The sequence below is a fragment of the Dendropsophus ebraccatus genome, chromosome 10 (genome assembly GCF_027789765.1).
Source record: "Dendropsophus ebraccatus isolate aDenEbr1 chromosome 10, aDenEbr1.pat, whole genome shotgun sequence".
NCBI classification, from domain to species: Eukaryota; Metazoa; Chordata; class Amphibia; order Anura; family Hylidae; genus Dendropsophus; species Dendropsophus ebraccatus.
Window position 1 is genome coordinate 2,928,291 of NC_091463.1, and position 19,333 is coordinate 2,947,623.

Sequence of the window (19,333 nt, forward strand, 5' to 3'; positions counted from 1 at the left end):
ATGGGATAGAGATAGTGATCTTATAAGTCTGGAAAACAGCAGAGAAGCATTTCCACTAAATGTAAAGAACGCTTTTTATGAGGATGTGTATTTTTATTTTATTTTACTCAATCACCGGTTGAAAGATATGTGTTTTTAGCCAAATGTTTGTTAGTATCAGTGTAATGTGGGATGATGATGTCAGAGGTCACCAGAGAGCAGGAAGCACTTCCGGGTCATCCATTACTGTTTTACTATAAAAGATTGTTGTTTGTTACCTGTATTATGCCTGATGAAGAGGGGATTGCACCCTCGAAACGCGTTGCATCAAATAAAAGCCTGAATTTGACTTCACACCAGTGCCAGGAGTTCTCTTCATTCAGAGAAGGTACAGGGGAACGTGGCCGGTGTTCCCCAAAAGGGGTGTTTGCGCCAGACGAATCCCACCAACCTCTTCCTTTTACCACTATTGACATTAATTTATTTATTATATTTGACAATTATTTTTAGCTGGAAAGTAATAAAGAAAGGAAAAGGAGGACTGATAGAAACCTTTATATATGTTACAGGAGGAAGAAGGGAAAGGGGGATATGATGGAAACCTTTATATATGTTACAGGAGGAAGAAGGGAAAGGAGGGACATAATGGAAACCTTTATATATGTTATAGGAGGAAGAAGGGAAAGGGAGGACATGATGGAAACCTTTATATATGTTACAGGAGGAAGAAGGGAAAGGGAGGACATGATGGAAACCTTTATATATGTTACAGGAGGAAGAAGGGAAAGGAGGGACATGATGGAAACCTTTATATATGTTATAGGAGGAAGAAGGGAAAGGGAGGACATGATGGGAACCATTATGTATGTTACAGGAGGAAGAAGGGAAAGGGAGGACATGATGGAAACCTTTATATATGTTACAGGAGGGGGAAGAAGGGAAAGGAGGACATGATGGAAACCTTTATATAGGTTACAGGAGGAAGAAGGGAAAGGGGGCATGATGGAAACCTTTATGTATGTTACAGGAGGAAGAAGGGAAAGGGAGGACATGATGGGAACCATTATGTATGTTACAGGAGGAAGAAGGGAAAGGGAGGACATGATGGAAACCTTTATATATGTTACAGGAGGAAGAAGGGAAAGGAGGACATGATGGAAACCTTTATATATGTTACAGGAGGAAGAAGGGAAAGGGGAACATGGTGGAAACCTTTATATATGTTACAGGAGGAAGAAGGGAAAGGAGGGACATGATGGAAACCTTTATGTATGTTACAGGAGGAAGAAGGGAAAGGGAGGACATGATGGAAACCTTTATATATGTTACAGGAGGAAGAAGGGAAAGGAGGGACATGATGGAAACCTTTATATATGTTACAGGAGGAAGACGGGAAAGGGAGGACATGATGGAAACCTTTATATATGTTACAGAAGGAAGAAGGGAAAGGGAGGACATGATGGAAACCTTTATATATGTTACAGGAGGAAGAAGGGAAAGGAGGGACATGATGGAAACCTTTATATATGTTACAGGAGGGGGAAGAAGGGAAAGGGAGGACATGATGGAAACCTTTATATATGTTACAGGAGGAAGAAGAGAAAGGGAAGACTGATGGAAACCTTTATATATGTTACAGGAGGAAGAAGGGAAAGGAGGGACATGATGGAAACCTTTATATATGTTACAGGAGGAAGAAGGGAAAGGTGGAGCATGATTGAAACCTTTATATAAGTTACAGGAGGAAGAAGGGAAAGGAGGACATGATAGAAACCTTTATACATGTTACAGGAGGAAGAAGGGAAAGAAGGGAGATGATGGAAAGACGTGTCAATTCTTTTGGCGGAATGCGGAATCAGCCAGCCCATAGAATGGTGTCTATGAAGCCGGTGGAAAGGCGCGCGGCCGTGCGCGCGTACAGGCAGGGCCGCTTCTGCCATGAGGCGGAATGAGTATTCCGCCTCAGGCGGCACATTCTGGGGTCCCTTTAGGGGCGGCAACTTCTGCCCTGTCATCTGACTCCCGCCGCCCGCTCAGGTGTCCCCCTTTCTGCATCCCTAGAAGCTGCAGCTCTGCAGCTTCTAGGGATGCACTGCCGCCAGACTCGGGGCCCTCGGTGACAGGAGAAGACGCCCCCACTCACACTGTAATCCTCTCCCCTGTACGGCATCTGCTGGGTGACAGGCCCCTCCCCCAGGCCAGGTCACAATGCTGTACAACAGAGAGCGTGTATGGCGCTGTGACCTGGCCTGGGGGAGGGGCCTGTGTGGCGTCTTCTCCTGTCACCGAGGGAAAGGAGAAGCGGTGGATCCCGGTCCGGATGGTGAGGAGGGGAGCAGGTGGGGGCCCTCAGGTTTTGCCGGGACTGTCCTGATTCTGACGAGACAGCCCCGGCAAAACCATGTCCCGGGAAGCTCCGCCCCCTGCCGCGGGAAGCCCCGCCCCCTGCCGAGCGCGAGTGATGTCACCCATGCAGAGCGGGAGAGGAGTCCCTGGAAGACTAGAGGGTCCATACTGGTGAGGTGAGTATGGCTTTTTTTGTTTTAAATACAGATGAAGGGGCTAGTGGTATGATGATGAAGGCACAGGAGGAGGATGAAGGGAGAAGTAGTATGATGATGAAAGGGCAGGAGGATGAGAGGGGTAGTAGTATGATGATGGAGGGGCAGGAGGATGAGAGGGGTTATACTATGATGATGGAGGAGGAAGGAGGATGAGAGGGGTTGTAGTTTGATGATGGAAGGACAGGAGGATGAGAGGGGTTGTAGTATGATGATGGAAGGGCAGGAGGATGAGAGGGGTAGTTGTAGTATGATGATGGAAGGGCAGGAGGATGAGAGGGGTAGTACTATGAGGATGGAGGAGGAAGGAGGATGAGAGGGGTAGTACTATGATGATGGAAGGCAGGAGGATGAGAGGGGTTGTAGTATGATGATGGAAGGGCAGGAGGATGAGAGTGGTAGTACTATAATGATGGAAGGGCAGGAGGATGAGCGGGGTTATACTATGATGATGGAAGGGCAGGAGGATGAGAGGGGTAGTACTATAATGATGGAGGGGGAAGGAGGATGAGAGGGGTTGTAGTATGATGATGGAAGGGCAGGAGGATGAGAGGGGTAGTACTATAATGATGGATGGGCAGGAGGATGAGAGGGGTTATACTATGATGATTGAAGGGCAGGAGGATGAGGGGGGTTATACTATGATGATGGAAGGGTAGGAGGATGAGGGGGGTTATACTATGATGATGGAAGGGCAGGAGGATGAGAGGGGTTATACTATGATGATTGAAGGGCAGGAGGATGAGGGGGGTTATACTATGATGATGGAAGGGCAGGAGGATGAGGGGGGTTATACTATGATGATGGAAGGGCAGGAGGATGAGGGGGTTATACTATGATGATGGAAGGGTAGGAGGATGAGGGGGGTTATACTATGATGATGGAAGGGCAGGAGGATGAGGGAGGTTATACTATGATGATTGAAGGGCAGGAGGATGAAGGGGGTTATACTATGATGATGGAGGGGGAAGGAGGATGAGAGGGGTTATACTATGATGATGAAAGGGCAGAAGGATTAGAGGGGTAGTAGTATGATGATGGAAGGGCAGAAGGATGAGAGGGGTAGTAGTATGATGATGGAAGGGCAGGAGGATGAGAGGGGTAGTAGTATGATGATGGAAGGGTAGGAGGATGAGGGGGGTTATACTATGATGATGGAAGGGCAGGAGGATGAGAGGGGTTATACTATGATGATGGAAGGGTAGGAGGATGAGGGGGGTTATACTATGATGATGGAAGGGCAGGAGGATGAGGGGGGTTATACTATGATGATGGAAGGGCAGGAGGATGAGGGGGGTTATACTATGATGATGGAAGGGCAGGAGGATGAGGGGGTTATACTATGATGATGGAAGGGCAGGAGGATGAGAGGGGTAGTACTATGATGATGGAAGGGCAGGAGGATGATAAAGTGGGTCGTAGTATGATGATGGAAGGGCAGGAGGATGAGGGGGGTTATACTATGATGATGGAAGGGCAGGAGGATGATAAAGTGGGTCGTAGTATGATGATGGAGGGTCTGGAGGATAAAGGTGGGGGTAGTAGTATGATGATGGAGGGTCTGGAGGATAAAGGTGGGGGTAGTAGTATGATGATAGGGCAGGAGGATGAAGGGGGGAGTAGTATGATGATGGAGGATGAAGGGGGGAGTAGTATGATGATATGGGTAAGGTGGTCTCTGAGGCTAACAGTATTATTGAGTGTCTGAAGCTGGCAGTATTAGGCCGTCTGAGGCCTGTACTATTTGGGGGTCTCTAACACTTGGCTCCCCATATGTCACCACCATTAAGACTGGCACTTATACATGCTCCTCTGCAGCCGCCGCTGCAGTATCATGTTACTTCTTTGAGCGGAGAGCGGCGGCTGCGGAGGAGCGCACGCTCTCCCATAGACGGGCTATGGGACAGTGAGACAGGCGGGATCCTGCGGCGGAGAGTTCCACCACGGAATTCCACCTGTTTTACTCAGTGTGAACATACCCTTAGTGTATGCACTTCTGTTATATAGTTCTGTATGCACTGTTGGTATGTAGTTATATATGCAATGTTCACTGCTGGTATATAGTTGTGTTTGCGGGGGAAGGGGCGCAGTTTCAATTTTCGCCTCAGGCAGCATAGAACCTAGAATCGGCCCTGCGTACAGGCAACGGAATTTCGCTGAATTTATCCGCAAAAATTTCTCAGTGTGAACCCACCCTAAGACCGGCGCTCTGATCTTTAGGTTCCAGATAGGCAGAGAAACCAGTCAGTCTAAAGACCTACTCAGCTGCATAAATCAAGTCTCCCAGGGATCAGTTTAACTCCTGCATTGCCAGGAAGCTGAGAAGCAAGCAGTGTGGCACATCAACATAAAAACAGGCCCAGTTCCCACCAGGTTACTACACAATCCTGACATATCACTTCAAATCACATTCAAATCAAAGCAAATGTTACCGTAAGAAATCACTGATCTGCAGACAATTGGTTCCACCCCCCAAATACACTAATTATTATTCTGAATAACGTAGAACAGATGAAACAATGAGAAACAGCAGAATCTGTGATATATAAGTTACTGTACAGTATAGCAGCATGTGGTATATAATGTATAGTAACTGTATAACCCTGATAACACAGCAGCTGGATATGTGATATATAAGTTACTGTACAGTATAGCAGCATGTGGTATATAATGTATAGTAACTGTATAACCCTGATAACACTGCAGCAGCTGGATCTGTGATATATAAGTTACTGTACAGTATAGCAGCATGTGGTGTATAATGTATAGTAACTGTATAACCCTGATAACACAGCAGCTGGATATGTGATATATAAGTTACTGTACAGTATAGCAATCAGCATGTGGTGTATAATGTATAGTAACTGTATAACCCTGATAACACAGCAGCTGGATATGTGATATATAAGTTACTGTACAGTATAGCAGCATGTGGTATATAATGTATAGTAACTGTATAACCCTGATAACAGCAGCTGGATATGTGATATATAAGTTACTGTACAGTATAGCAGCATGTGGTATATAATGTATAGTAACTGTATAACCCTGATAACACAGCAGCAGCTGGATTTGTGATATATAAGTTACTGTACAGTATAGCAATCAGCATGTGGTGTATAATGTATAGTAACTGTATAACCCTGATAACACAGCAGCTGGATATGTGATATATAAGTTGCTGTACAGTATAGCAATCAGCGTGGTGTATAATGTATAGTAACTGTATAACCCTGATAACACAGCAGCTGGATAAGTGATATATAAGTTACTGTACAGTATAGCAGCATGTGGTATATAATGTATAGTAACTGTATAATCCTGATAATACAGCAGCAGCTGGATTTGTGATATATAAGTTACTGTACAGTATAGCAATCAGCATGTGGTGTATAATGTATAGTAACTGTATAACCCTGATAACACAGCAGCTGGATATGTGATATATAAGTTACTGTACAGTATAGCAGCATGTGGTATCTAATGTATAGTAACTGTATAATCCTGATAACACAGCAGCAGCTGGATCTGTGATATATAAGTTACTGTACAGTATAGCAGCATGTGGTGTATAATGTATAGTAACTGTATAACCCTGATAACACTGCAGCTGGATATGTGATATATAAGTTACTGTACAGTATAGCAGCATGTGGTGTATAATGTATAGTAACTGTATAACCCTGATAACACAGCAGCAGCTGGATCTGTGATATATAAGTTACTGGACAGTATAGCAGCATGTGGTATATAATGTATAGTAATTGCATAACCCTGATAACACAGCAGCAGCTGGATATGTGATATATAAGTTACTGTACAGTATAGCAGCATGTGTAGTATAATGTATAGTAACTGTATAACCCTGATAACACAGTAGCAGCTGGATATGTGATATATAAGTTACTGTACAGTATAGCAATCAGCATGTGGTGTATAATGTATAGTAACTGTATAACCCTGATAACACGGCAGCTGGATATGTGATATATAAGTTACTGTACAGTATAGCAGCATGTGGTATATAATGTAATAATGTATAGTAACTGTACAACCCTGATAACACAGCAGCAGCTGGATATTTGATATGTGAACAAACTTCCAGCAGAGGTGGTTGGTAAATCTACAATAACAGAATTTAAACACGCCTGGGATAGACATATATCTATCCTAAGATAATAAGAAAGAAAATACTAAAAGGGCAGACTAGATGGACCCAGTGGTCTTTTTCTGCCGACAAACTTCTATGTTTCTATGCTTTATGTTTCTATGATATATAAGTTACTGTACAGTATAGCAATCAGCATGTGGTGTATAATGTATAGTAACTGTACAACCCTGATAACACAGCAGCTGGATATGTGATATATGTTACTGTACAGTATAGCAGCATGTGGTATATAATGTATAGTAACTGTATAACCCTGATAACACAGCAGCTGGATATGTGATATATAAGTTACTGTACAGTATAGCAGCATGTGGTGTATAATGTATAGTAACTGTATAACCCTGATAACACAGCAACTGGATATGTGATATATAAGTTACTGTACAGTATAGCAATCAGCATGTGGTGTATAATGTATAGTAACTGTACAACCCTGATAACACAGCAGCTGGATATGTGATATATGTTACTGTACAGTATAGCAGCATGTGGTATCTAATGTATAGTAACTGTATAACCCTGATAACACAGCAGCAGCTGGATATGTGATATATAAGTTACTGTACAGTATAGCAGCATGTGGTATATAATGTATAGTAACAGTATAACCCTTATAACACAGCAGCTGGATATGTGATATATAAGTTACTGTACAGTATAGCAATCAGCATGTGGTATATAATGTATAGTATCTGTATAACCCTGATAACACAGCAGCTGGATATTTGATATATAAGCTACTGTACAGTATAGCAGCATGTGGTGTATAATGTATAGTAACTGTATAACCCTGATAACACAGCAGCAGCTGGATCTGTGAAATATAAGTTACTGTACAGTATAGCAGCATGTGGTGTATAATGTATAGTAACTGTATAACCCTGATAACACGGCAGCTGGATATGTGATTTATAAGTTACTGTACAGTATAGCAATCAGCATGTGGTGTATAATGTATAGTGACTGTATAACCCTGATAACACAGCAGCAGCAGCTTGTAGATACATGATGGAACTGCAGATCCCCATAATGCAGGAGCGTAGTACAACAGGCTAGAATAGAGAAGCAGGGCTGCTCTGAGAGGTCTGTGTGGACACATGACAGCAATTGGGAATGGTGTGTGTTCTACATGGACCAATCAGAAAGTAAGAATCACAGAGCTGTGCAGGAGGGCAGTGACAGAATCTTTTCTATACAGCAGTGTGTATAGCTGAGTGTAAGTGCAGGCACATTATAGCAGCAGTGTGTATAGCTGAGTGTAAGTGCAGGCACATTATAGCAGGAATGTGTATAGCTGAATGTTAGTACAGGCACATTATGGTGGCAGTGTGTATAACTGAGTGTGAGTGTAGGCACATTATGGCGGCAGTGTGTATAGCTGAGTGTAAGTGCAGGCACATTATAGCAGGAATGTGTATAGCTGAATGTAAGTACAGGCACATTATGGTGGCAGTGTGTATAACTGAGTGTGAGTGTAGGCACATTATGGCGGCAGTGTGTATAGCTGAGTGTGAGTGCAGGCACATTATTGCAGGAATAGAGAGGATGGAAAACACAATTGCTGACAGAGACTGCAGGGAGCATGAAGGAATAAGCAGTGCAGGTGTGGGCACATAGAGGGGTTACAGCTATGAACAGATTACCTCCACAGTCCTGTCCCCTGATGTAAGCCCCAGCCTGAAGTGAATCTGCTATGATTTGGAAGGTAACAGAGACTTCCTGGGTCAGAGTACAGGGCTGTAGACCCCGCTATGCAGACCATGCTCCACTCCCACCCAGTACAGGGAGCTCTTACACCAAAGCAATGCTCTTACACCAAGTCACAATTTTGAAAAACTGTGAGCTGTCAATCTAAGTTGCTCTTATACCGAGGTACCACTGTATCGCCTTTTGCCCTATCCTGTCACGTTGTTCTATACATTCTGTCCATTGTCTGTATATGGTGGTAATACTGTTTTTAGACAGGGGTTGTCACCCAGCTTTCTCAGACTCCTGAGTGACACATCCATGGCAACGTTCCCTCAAGGGTTCTCTCTTCCTGCCTTATTGTAAGAGAACGCACACTGCTTCCATAATCCAGACTTTCTGCTCTTCCCCCAGTACAGTCCAGGATGGGTGGAAAATAATCACCCAACAATATAGATATAGTGTGGGTTATATAGGCCCTTACTGGTCCTCATACAAAGAGTTCACCCAGAAGAGAACTCCTACTTAATAACCCGGCTGTCCTACTGCCTATTCTGCTTAGCTTATACTATGTGGGGGGGACCTATACTATATAGGGAGGAGGCTGCAGAACGGGGACCTATACTATATAGGGAGGAGGCTGCAGAACGGGGACCTATACTATATAAAGAGGAGGCTGCACAAGAGGGACCTATACTATATAAGGGGGAGGCTGCACAGAGGGACCTATACTATATAAGGGGGAGGCTGCACATAGGGGACCTGTACTATATAAAGGGGAGGCTGCACAGAGGAGGCCTATACTATATAAAGGGGAGGCTGCACATAGGGGACCTGTACTGTATGAGTCCTCTAGAGGACTTGTGTAAGCAATCATCCCACAGCTTTTACCTTTCATTGCCTTGCTATAATAATGCAATAAATAGATTTCTCATTGATTTGCTATTACAGCTTAAAGCATAGCATACTTATGGGCCACAATTGTCAATAAAGTTGTTTAAAAAAAAAAAGCATGTGGAAATATGACTGTGTGCGTATGTGTCTGAATTATTAAAATATAACACGATTGATCACCTGTGATGACTGGCGTAGACATCAGAAATAGAGAAAAATATATATAATAAAATCTGGTACAATCCAGACCAAAGTGCTCGCGACATAAACAGAATATGGTACGTATATGAGCCCTCATATAGCTCCATAGCTGTAGCACAGTACAGAGATAATGGAACCTTTCTTTTTTCCTGGTGCAGAACACACGTGTAAACAAGAGCAAGAGAGGAAGCCCCCGACAGGTGACATCCTGCAGCCCCTCCTGCCATCGCATGAAGATTTCAACAATCACACATTTCCAAAGGTAATGACGTGACTGCTACAGGAGTCATTTCTTGATATACATGTATGTGATATATATGTGTGTGTATATATATATATATATATATATATATATATATATATGTGTATGTATGTGCGCACATATATATATATTTATATAAATATATATATATATATATATATATATATATATATATATATATATATATATATATATATATATATTGTGAGATAGTGACTGAAATAGTGGTTGGCAGGTATGTTTCTCCCAGATTCCTATCATACGTGTTATAGCTCCGGGGGGTGCCCAGTCTGTGTCTTTAGGAAAACCTTACCTGGCTTTGTAATGAAACCAAAATAGGGCCTGGAGTTTCCTGGATTGGAGAAGAGTTAGGCGGGATCCCCAATCCATAGTCCACTTCTGGTAGTGGAGGAGGCTGAGGCCTAACCAGCTGCACCTGCAGCCGCTGCATATAGAGAAGCCAGGCAGAGTGGTCAGTCTCCTCCTCAGTCCTGTGTTGTGCCTGGAGGTGCCATGTTACTATGTGAGGAGCTGTACCAGTGCCTGGAGGTGCCATGTTACTATGTGAGTAGCTGTACCAGTGCCTGGAGGTGCCATGTTACTATGTGAGGAGCTGTACCAGTGCCTGGAGGTGCCATGTTACTATGTGAGTAGCTGTACCAGTGCCTGGAGGTGCCATGTTACTATGTGAGGAGCTGTACCAGTGCCTGGAGGTGCCATGTTACTATGTGAGGAGCTGTACTAATGCCTGGAGGTGCCATGTTACTATGTGAGTAGCTGTACCAGTGCCTGGAGGTGCCATGTTACTATGTGAGGAGCTGTACTAATGCCTGGAGGTGCCATGTTACTATATGAGTAGCTGTACCAGTGCCTGGAGGTGCCATGTTACTATGTGAGGAGCTGTACCAGTGCCTGGTGGTGCCATGTTACTATGTGAGTAGCTGTACTAGTGCCTGGAGGTGCCATATTACTATGTGAGTAGCTGTACCAGTGCCTGGTGGTGCCATGTTACTATGTGAGTTGCTGTACTAGTGCCTGGTGGAAAGGTGCTGTGTGTGAGTAGCTGTACCAGTGCCTGGTGGTGCCATGTTACTATGTGAGTAGCTGTACCAGTGCCTGGTGGTAATGTGTTGTGTGTGAGTAGCTGTACCAGTGCCTGGTAGGAAGGTGCTGTGTGTGAGTAGCTGTACCAGTGCCTGGTAGGAAGGTGCTGTGTGTGAGTAGCTGTACCAGTGCCTGGTGGTAAGGTGCTGTGTGTGAGTAGCTGTACCAGTGCCTGGTAGGAAGGTGCTGTGTGTGAGTAGCTGTACCAGTGCCTGGTGGTAAGGTGCTGTGTGTGAGGAGCTGTACTAGTGCCTGGTGGTAAGGTGCTGTGTGTGAGGAGCTGTACCAGTGCCTGGTAGGAAGGTGCTGTGTGTGAGTAGCTGTACCAGTGCCTGGTAGGAAGGTGCTGTGTGTGAGTAGCTGTACCAGTGCCTGGTAGGAAGGTGCTGTGTGTGAGTAGCTGTACCAGTGCCTGGTAGGAAGGTGCTGTGTGTGAGTAGCTGTACCAGTGCCTGGTAGGAAGGTGCTGTGTGTGAGTAGCTGTGCCAGTGCCTGGTAGGAAGGTGCTGTGTGTGAGTAGCTGTACCAGTGCCTGGTAGGAAGGTGCTGTGTGTGAGTAGCTGTACCAGTGCCTGGTAGGAAGGTGCTGTGTGTGAGTAGCTGTACCAGTGCCTGGTAGGAAGGTGCTGTGTGTGAGTAGCTGTGCCAGTGCCTGGTAGGAAGGTGCTGTGTGTGAGTAGCTGTACCAGTGCCTGGTAGGAAGGTGCTGTGTGTGAGTAGCTGTACCAGTGCCTGGTAGGAAGGTGCTGTGTGTGAGAAGCTGTACCAGTGCCTGGTAGGAAGGTGCTGTGTGTGAGTAGCTGTACCAGTGCCTGGTAGGAAGGTGCTGTGTGTGAGTAGCTGTACCAGTGCCTGGTAGGAAGGTGCTGTGTGTGAGTAGTACTAATAAGTAAATACAACATATTTCTTTATTTAAATCAATAATAAATTACATAATTATCACCATGAGATACACAGAAGTACAAAACTTGAGAGGGGAATGGATGTCAGTGGGGTATATGTGACTGAGGACAAATAATAGGTAAACAGTATAAAGGGGAACACCCTGTGTAAGGCACAGCTATATATATATATAGATTAGATGACCTCCTGTATGTGCAGGGCAAACACAAGTGTTTATAGTGGAACAAAGTAAACCCACTAATCTGCCCAGCAAACAATAAGTACAAGCCCAAATTATAGACAGGAGAGAGAAATAGAAATAGTCAAACACAGACAGGAAGGGGGTGAGCAGCAGCTACACACTGACCTCTTACCACTCTCCAGCACGGAGCGAATGTCCGTGGGGCTGTCTGTGCTGGAGAGTGGTAAGATGTTCCCGAGGACCCTCTATAGGCCATTTAGTAAGTCATGTGTCATAAAGCTGATTTTCAGGAACTATCAGATGTTCTGGAATATGGAGCAGTGACTTTTACGCCATTAAATGAAGTTTGGGGGTTCTCTCACCACTTTGATTTATCTTCAGCTATAAGAAATACTACTACTACCCAAAAACCGAGCAGAGAAACCTCGGGATCCAGTTATTGGATATTGTATAAGGAAACGGATGGCTCCGCAGGTTTGTGCTGCAGTGCATGCTTTTCATGAAGTTGTCAACCAGTCGGCCCTATATTGTCTAACATGGGCCTTTATCAAGCATGATGCTTGATAAAGGCCCATGTTAGACAATATAGGGCCGAAACGCGTTGCAATAAAGAGTATATGTTTACTATGCCATCTACCTCTGGATGATCCCTGGCTGCACCGCTGTGTGCAAATTTAAATACTCTTGCGCTTATTATACCTGGTGTGGATTCGACTCTTGGTCCTGTCCTGATTACACATCTGCATTTGCTTCTCCCACCGTCGGTGGTGACGTCCCCCGATACAGCTGCGGAGTACACCCCTTTATGCTGCATATAGAGTTGTGCCTAAATTTTGCACAACCTATCCAGGTAAGTGGATCCCTGTAAGACCCTGCTACCATCCACCTGGTTATCTTTTATTACACGACGAAGCGCCCCCTGTCTCTCTTTTTTTTCTCATTACATTTCTACCTGAATTCTGGACTTGGAAATCATCTTGAAGGAGGATATTCCAAATAGGCCACAACAAAAGATGGCAGCAAAGAAGAAACCCACAGAGTTATGTCATCGAGCTTGGTAAGTACCATTTCTATTTTACTTTTATCTTTGTTGATTTGTCCTATGTATCTTTTGTCCTACGTATCTTTTGTCCTTCGTATCTTTTGTCCTTCGTATCTTTTGTCCTATGTATCTTTTGTCCTTCGTATCTTTTGTCCTTCGTATCTTTTGTCCTACGTATCTTTTGTCCTTCGTATCTTTTGTCCTACGTATCTTTTGTCCTTCGTATCTTTTGTCCTACGTATCTTTTGTCCGTCGTATCTTTTGTCCTTCGTATCTTTTGTCCTATGTATCTTTTGTCCTACGTATCTTTTGTCCTTCGTATCTTTTGTCCTACGTATCTTTTGTCCTATGTATCTTTTGGCCCACGTATCTTTTGTCCTTCGTATCTTTTGTCCTACGTATCTTTTGTCCTTCGTATCTTTTGGCCCACGTATCTTTTGTCCTTCGTATCTTTTGTCCTACGTATCTTTTGTCCTACGTATCTTTTGTCCTTCGTATCTTTTGTCCTACGTATCTTTTGGCCCACGTATCTTTTGTCCTTCGTATCTTTTGTCCTTCGTATCTTTTGTCCTACGTATCTTTTGTCCTATGTATCTTTTGGCCCACGTATCTTTTGTCCTTCGTATCTTTTGTCCTACGTATCTTTTGTCCTTCGTATCTTTTGTCCTACGTATCTTTTGTCCTATGTATCTTTTGGCCCACGTATCTTTTGTCCTTCGTATCTTCTGTCCTACGTATCTCCTGTCCTACGTATCTTTTGTCCTACGTATCTTTTGTCCTATGTATCTTTTGTCCTATGTATCTTTTGGCCCACTTATCTTTTGTCCTACGTATCTTTTGTCCTTCGTATCTTTTGTCCTTCGTATCTTTTGGCCCACGTATCTTCTGTCCTACGTATCTCCTGTCCTACGTATCTTTTGTCCTTCGTATCTTTTGGCCCACTTATCTTTTGTCCTACGTATCTTCTGTCCTACGTATCTTCTGTCCTACGTATGTTTTGTCCTACGTATCTTCTGTCCTACGTATCTTCTGTCCTACGTATCTTTTGTCCTTCGTATCTTTTGTCCTACGTATCTTCTGTCCTACGTATTGCCGTCACCTATATGATGTATATGCTGTGATCTAGTAGTGATATTACAGCCTTTGCCGTCACCTATATGATGTATATGCAGTGATCTAGTAGTGATATTACAGCCTTTGCCGTCACCTATATGATGTATATGCAGTGATCTAGTAGTGATATTACAGCCTTTGCCGTCACCTATATGATGTATATGCAGTGATCTAGTAGTGATATTACAGCCTTTGCCGTCACCTATATGATGTATATGCTGTGATCTAGTAGTGATGTTACAGCCTTTGCCGTCACCTATATGATGTATATGCAGTGATCTAGTAGTGATGTTACAGCCTTTGCCGTCACCTATATGATGTATATGCAGTGATCTAGTAGTGATGTTACCGCCTTTGCCGTCACCTATATGATGTATATGCCATCAGTAATCGGAGAGGAATTAGCTTACTTTCTATGGTAAAGGTACATTCACATTTACACAATTTGTTACAGGTTGTGAAGATGCTGATCTGATGTTGTGTAAACCTATATAACTAGATTTCTAAATATTACTTAAAATCTGCAGCAGCTGTAAATGTGAATGTGCACCAAGGGCCGTATTACATAGTCCAATATAGAGGAGGAAGAGAGAGCCGACCTTCCTCCTCATTTCCTGCCTGCTGTATGTGCTACTACACGCAAAGACGCTGGCCGCGACGCTACCGGACAGTGATTGGCTGAGCAACCTGTGAGCTCAGGTGGTCCCAACCTGTGATTGGCTGAGAAGCCTGTCAGCTCAGGTGGTCACAGCCAGTGATTGGCTGAGCAGCTTGTGAGCTTAGGTGGTCCCAGCCTGTGATTGGCTGAGCAGCCTGTGAGTTCAAGTGGTCCCAGCCTGTGATTGGCTGAGCAGCCTTTGAGTACAAGTGGTCCTAGCCTGTGATTGGATGAGCAGCCTGTGAGTTCAAGTGGTCCCAGCCTGTGATTGGCTGAGCAGCCTGTGAGTCCACTGGTCCCAGCCTGTGATTGGCTGAGCAGCCTGTGAACTCAGACAGGCCGCCCTGAAGCTGCTGTGCGGTGCTAGGTCGCAGGTCAGCCAATGATGGTTTCATCAGTGAATTGTTGTCTCCATTAGACGGAGCAATAATCTGTCTGACTCTGTGATTATCGCTCAGTGTAATAGGGCCCTAGCGGACATATTTCCTGTGTGTAGGTTTTGGTTTGCACACCTTTGAGACGTTGCTGAGCTGTTCTGCTGTTCTCCTCAGCACTGGCTGAAGCTTAGAGGGAACGTTGATCCCTGGCTATGCTGCTGTGTGGGGGATGGACATTATAGATCATGGACAGCCCCGGGGGGAGTTGTGGTCAGTACTGTAGTCACTCTGCTTTACTAGTGACAGATATAACAAAGAAGATTTGGTATAGAGCGTCCGGAAGGCTCCAGACCATGGCGGCTGAGCGGAGATGGATTATAGATTGTCTTCTGGTTTGTGATCAATGACTGATGGAAGATCGATGAGCTGCAGATTTTTTTGTATGATGGCGGATTCACATCCAGGGATCTTATACAGGAAAGTGTGGAGGATGTCTAGAAAGAATCCTGTGGATCAATCCTAACAATACAGCCGCGTCCACCGCTCCTCGCCCAATCCACCAGCTGTAATAGGTCACTATATAAGAGTACTGCAGTGACAACTGTCCGATAACCAGCCTGCATGTCATGTGTGAAAGGTGAGCCCCTATTACATGGGCGGTGTGGAGAGCAAGCGAGCGCCAACCCGTAAGCTCATCGCTCGCTCCTCGTCCCCCCCCCCCCCCCCTCTGCAGTCAGTGCCAGTGTCTCCTCGTCCCCCTCCCCCCCTGCAGTCAGGACACCAGTGTCAACCCCCTGCAGTTGATACCAGTGTCGCCCCCTGCAGTCAGGACCAGTGTCGCCCCCTGCAGTCAGGACCAGTGTCACCCCCTGCAGTCAGGACCAGTGTCACCACCTGCAGTTGATACCAGTGTCGCCCCCTGCAGTCAGGACCAGTGTCACCCCCTGCACTCAGAACTAGTGTCGCCCCCTGCAGTCAGGACCAGTGTCACCCCCTGCAGTCAGGACTAGTGGCGCCCCCTGCAGTCAGGACCAGTGTCACCCCCTGCAGTCAGGACCAGTGTCACCACCTGCAGTTGATACCAGTGTCGCCCCCTGCGGTCAGGACCTGTGTCGCTCCCTGCGGTCAGGACCAGTGTCACCCCCTGCAGTCAGGACCAGTGTCACCACCTGCAGTTGATACCAGTGTCGCCCCCTGCAGTCAGGACCAGTGTCACCCCCTGCAGTCAGGACCAGTGTCACCCCCTGCAGTCAGGACCTGTGTCGCTCCCTGCGGTCAGGACCAGTGTCACCCCCTGCAGTTGATACCAGTGTCGCCCCCTGCAGTCAGGACCAGTGTCACCCCCTGCAGTCAGGACCAGTGTCACCCCCTGCAGTCAGGACCTGTGTCGCTCCCTGCGGTCAGGACCTGTGTCACCACCTGCAGTTGATACCAGTGTCGCCCCCTGCAGTCAGGACCTGTGTCGCTCCCTGCGGTCAGGACCTGTGTCGCTCCCTGCGGTCAGGACCAGTGACAGCCCCCCCCCCCTGCGGTCAGGAACAGTGTCACCCCCCCTCCCTGCAGTCAGGACCAGTGTCGCCCCCTGCAGTTGATACCAGTGTCACCCCCTGCAGTTGATACCAGTGTCACCCCCTGCAGTTGATACCAGTGTCGCCCCCTGCAGTCAGGACCAGTGTCACCCCCTGCAGTCAGGACCAGTGTCACCACCTGCAGTCAGGACCAGTGTCACCCCCTGCAGTCAGGACCAGTGTCACCACCTGCAGTTGATACCAGTGTCACTCCCTGCAGTTGATACCAGTGTCACTCCCTGCAGTTGATACCAGTTTTGCCCCCTGCAGTTGATACCAGTGTCACCCACTGCAGTTGATACCAGTGTCGCCCCCTGCAGTCAGGACCAGTGTCACCCCCTGCAGTCAGGACCAGTGTCACCACCTGCAGTCAGGACCAGTGTCACCCCCTGCAGTCAGGACCAGTGTCACCACCTGCAGTTGATACCAGTGTCACTCCCTGCAGTTGATACCAGTGTCACTCCCTGCAGTTGATACCAGTTTTGCCCCCTGCAGTTGATACCAGTGTCACCCACTGCAGTTGATACCAGTGTCGCCCCCTGCAGTCAGGACCAGTGTCACCGCCTGCAGTCAGTACCAGTGTCACCACCTGCAGTTGAAACCAGTGTTGCCCCCTGCAGTCAGGACCTGTGTCGCTCCTTGCGGTCAGGACCAGTGTCACCCCCCGCCCCCTGCAGTTGGTACCAGTGTCACCCCATGCAGTTGATACCAGTGTCGCCCCCTGCAGTCAGGACCAGTGTCGCCCCCTGCAGTTGATACCAGTGTCACTCCCTGCAGTTGATACCAGTGTCGCCCCCTGCAGTTGATACCAGTGTCGCCCCCTGCAGTCAGGACTAGTGTCACCCCCTGCAGTCAGGACCAGTGTCACCACCTGCAGTCAGGACCAGTGTCACCACCTGCAGTTGAAACCAGTGTCACCCCATGCAGTTGATACCAGTGTTGCCTCCTGCAGTCAGGACCTGTGTCGCTCCCTGCGGTCAGGAACAGTGTCACCCCCCCTCCCTGCGGTCAGGACACCAGTGTCACCACCTGCAGTTGATACCAGTGTTGCCCCCTGCAGTCAGGACCAGTGTCGCCCCCTGCAGTTGATACCAGTGTCACTCCCTGCAGTTGATACCAGTGTCACCCCCTGCAGTCAGGACCAGTGTCACCCCCTGCAGTTGATACCAGTGTCGCCCCTGCAGTTGATACCAGTGTCGCCCCCTGCAGTCAGGACCAGTGTCACCCCCTGCAGTCAGGACCAGTGTCACCACCTGCAGTTGATACCAGTGTCACTCCCTGCAGTTGATACCAGTGTCGCCCCCTGCAGTTGATACCAGTGTCACCCCCTGCAGTTGATACCAGTGTCGCCCCCTGCAGTCAGGACCAGTGTCACCCCCTGCAGTCAGGACCAGTGTCACCCCCTGCAGTCAGGACCAGTGTCACCCCCTGCAGTCAGGACCAGTGTCACCCCCTGCAGTCAGGACCAGTGTCACCCCCTGCGGTCAGGACACCAGTGTCACCACCTGCAGTTGATACCAGTATTGCCCCCTGCAGTCAGGACCTGTGTCGCTCCCTGCGGTCAGGACCAGTGTCAAACCCCCCCCCCCCCCCCCCCCCCCCTGCAGTCAGGACCAGTGTCACCCCCCCTCCCTGCGGTCAGGACACCAGTGTCACCACCTGCAGTTGATACCAGTGTTGCCCCCTGCAGTCAGGACCTGTGTCACCCCCCCCCCCCCCCCTGCGGTCAGGACACCAGTGTTGCCCCCTGCGGTCAGGACCAGTGTCACCCCCCCCCCCCCCCTCCCTGCGGTCAGGACACCAGTGTCGCTCCCTGCGGTCAGGACCAGTGTCACCCCCCCCCCCTCCCTGCGGTCAGGACACCAGTGTCGCTCCCTGCGGTCAGGACCAGTGTCACCCCCCCCCCCCTCCCTGCGGTCAGGACACCAGTGTTGCCCCCTGCGGTCAGGACCAGTGTCACCCCCCCCCCCCTCCCTGCGGTCAGGACACCAGTGTCGCTCCCTGCGGTCAGGACCAGTGTCACCCCCCCCCCCCCCTGCGGTCAGGAACAGTGTCACCCCCCCTCCCTGCGGTCAGGACACCAGTGTCGCTCCCTGCGGTCAGGACCAGTGTCACCCCCCCCCCCCCCCTGCGGTCAGGAACAGTGTCACCCCCCCTCCCTGCGGTCAGGACACCAGTGTCGCTCCCTGCGGTCAGGAACAGTGTCACCCCCCCCTCCCTGCGGTCAGGACACCAGTGTCGCTCCCTGCGGTCAGGACCAGTGTCACCCCCCCCCCCCTCCCTGCAGTCAGGACACCAGTGTCGCCCCCTGCAGTTGATACCAGCCTGTGAAGGTTTATATCAGGTTTTGCCCCCAGCTGGAGCCACATTTCCCATGGATTATCAGGCAAGGTCAGGTAAGGTGCCTTTGTAATCACACTAAGGTGTGGGGATATGGGATACAGCCACTTAACCACTTCTTGGCTCATATAGTGTAATCCCCTTAAGCTTTATTGACACGATCTCATGTGAGTGTATAATATATAAAAGAATTCACTACGTTTAGTTGTCTCAGTCGTCTTCACTTCACTATATGTGCAAATGAATGACATTTCTCATGGAGTCCTCATTCTGTCTCTGTCGCTCTTCATTTT

General features: G+C 47.5%; 1 protein-coding gene across 3 annotated transcripts in view; it reads left to right on the plus strand.

Moving 5' to 3' along the window:
- The window catches only part of EGFL7 (EGF like domain multiple 7), a 204,911-nt gene that overhangs the window by 85,094 nt on the left and 100,484 nt on the right, over positions 1–19,333 (plus strand). For all 3 annotated transcript variants that reach the window (XM_069943974.1, XM_069943977.1, XM_069943975.1), the window contains exons 2-3: positions 9,651–9,754; positions 12,926–12,999. The gene's annotated coding sequence lies outside the window, so the exon portion shown is untranslated. The remainder of the gene's footprint in view (positions 1–9,650; positions 9,755–12,925; positions 13,000–19,333) is intronic.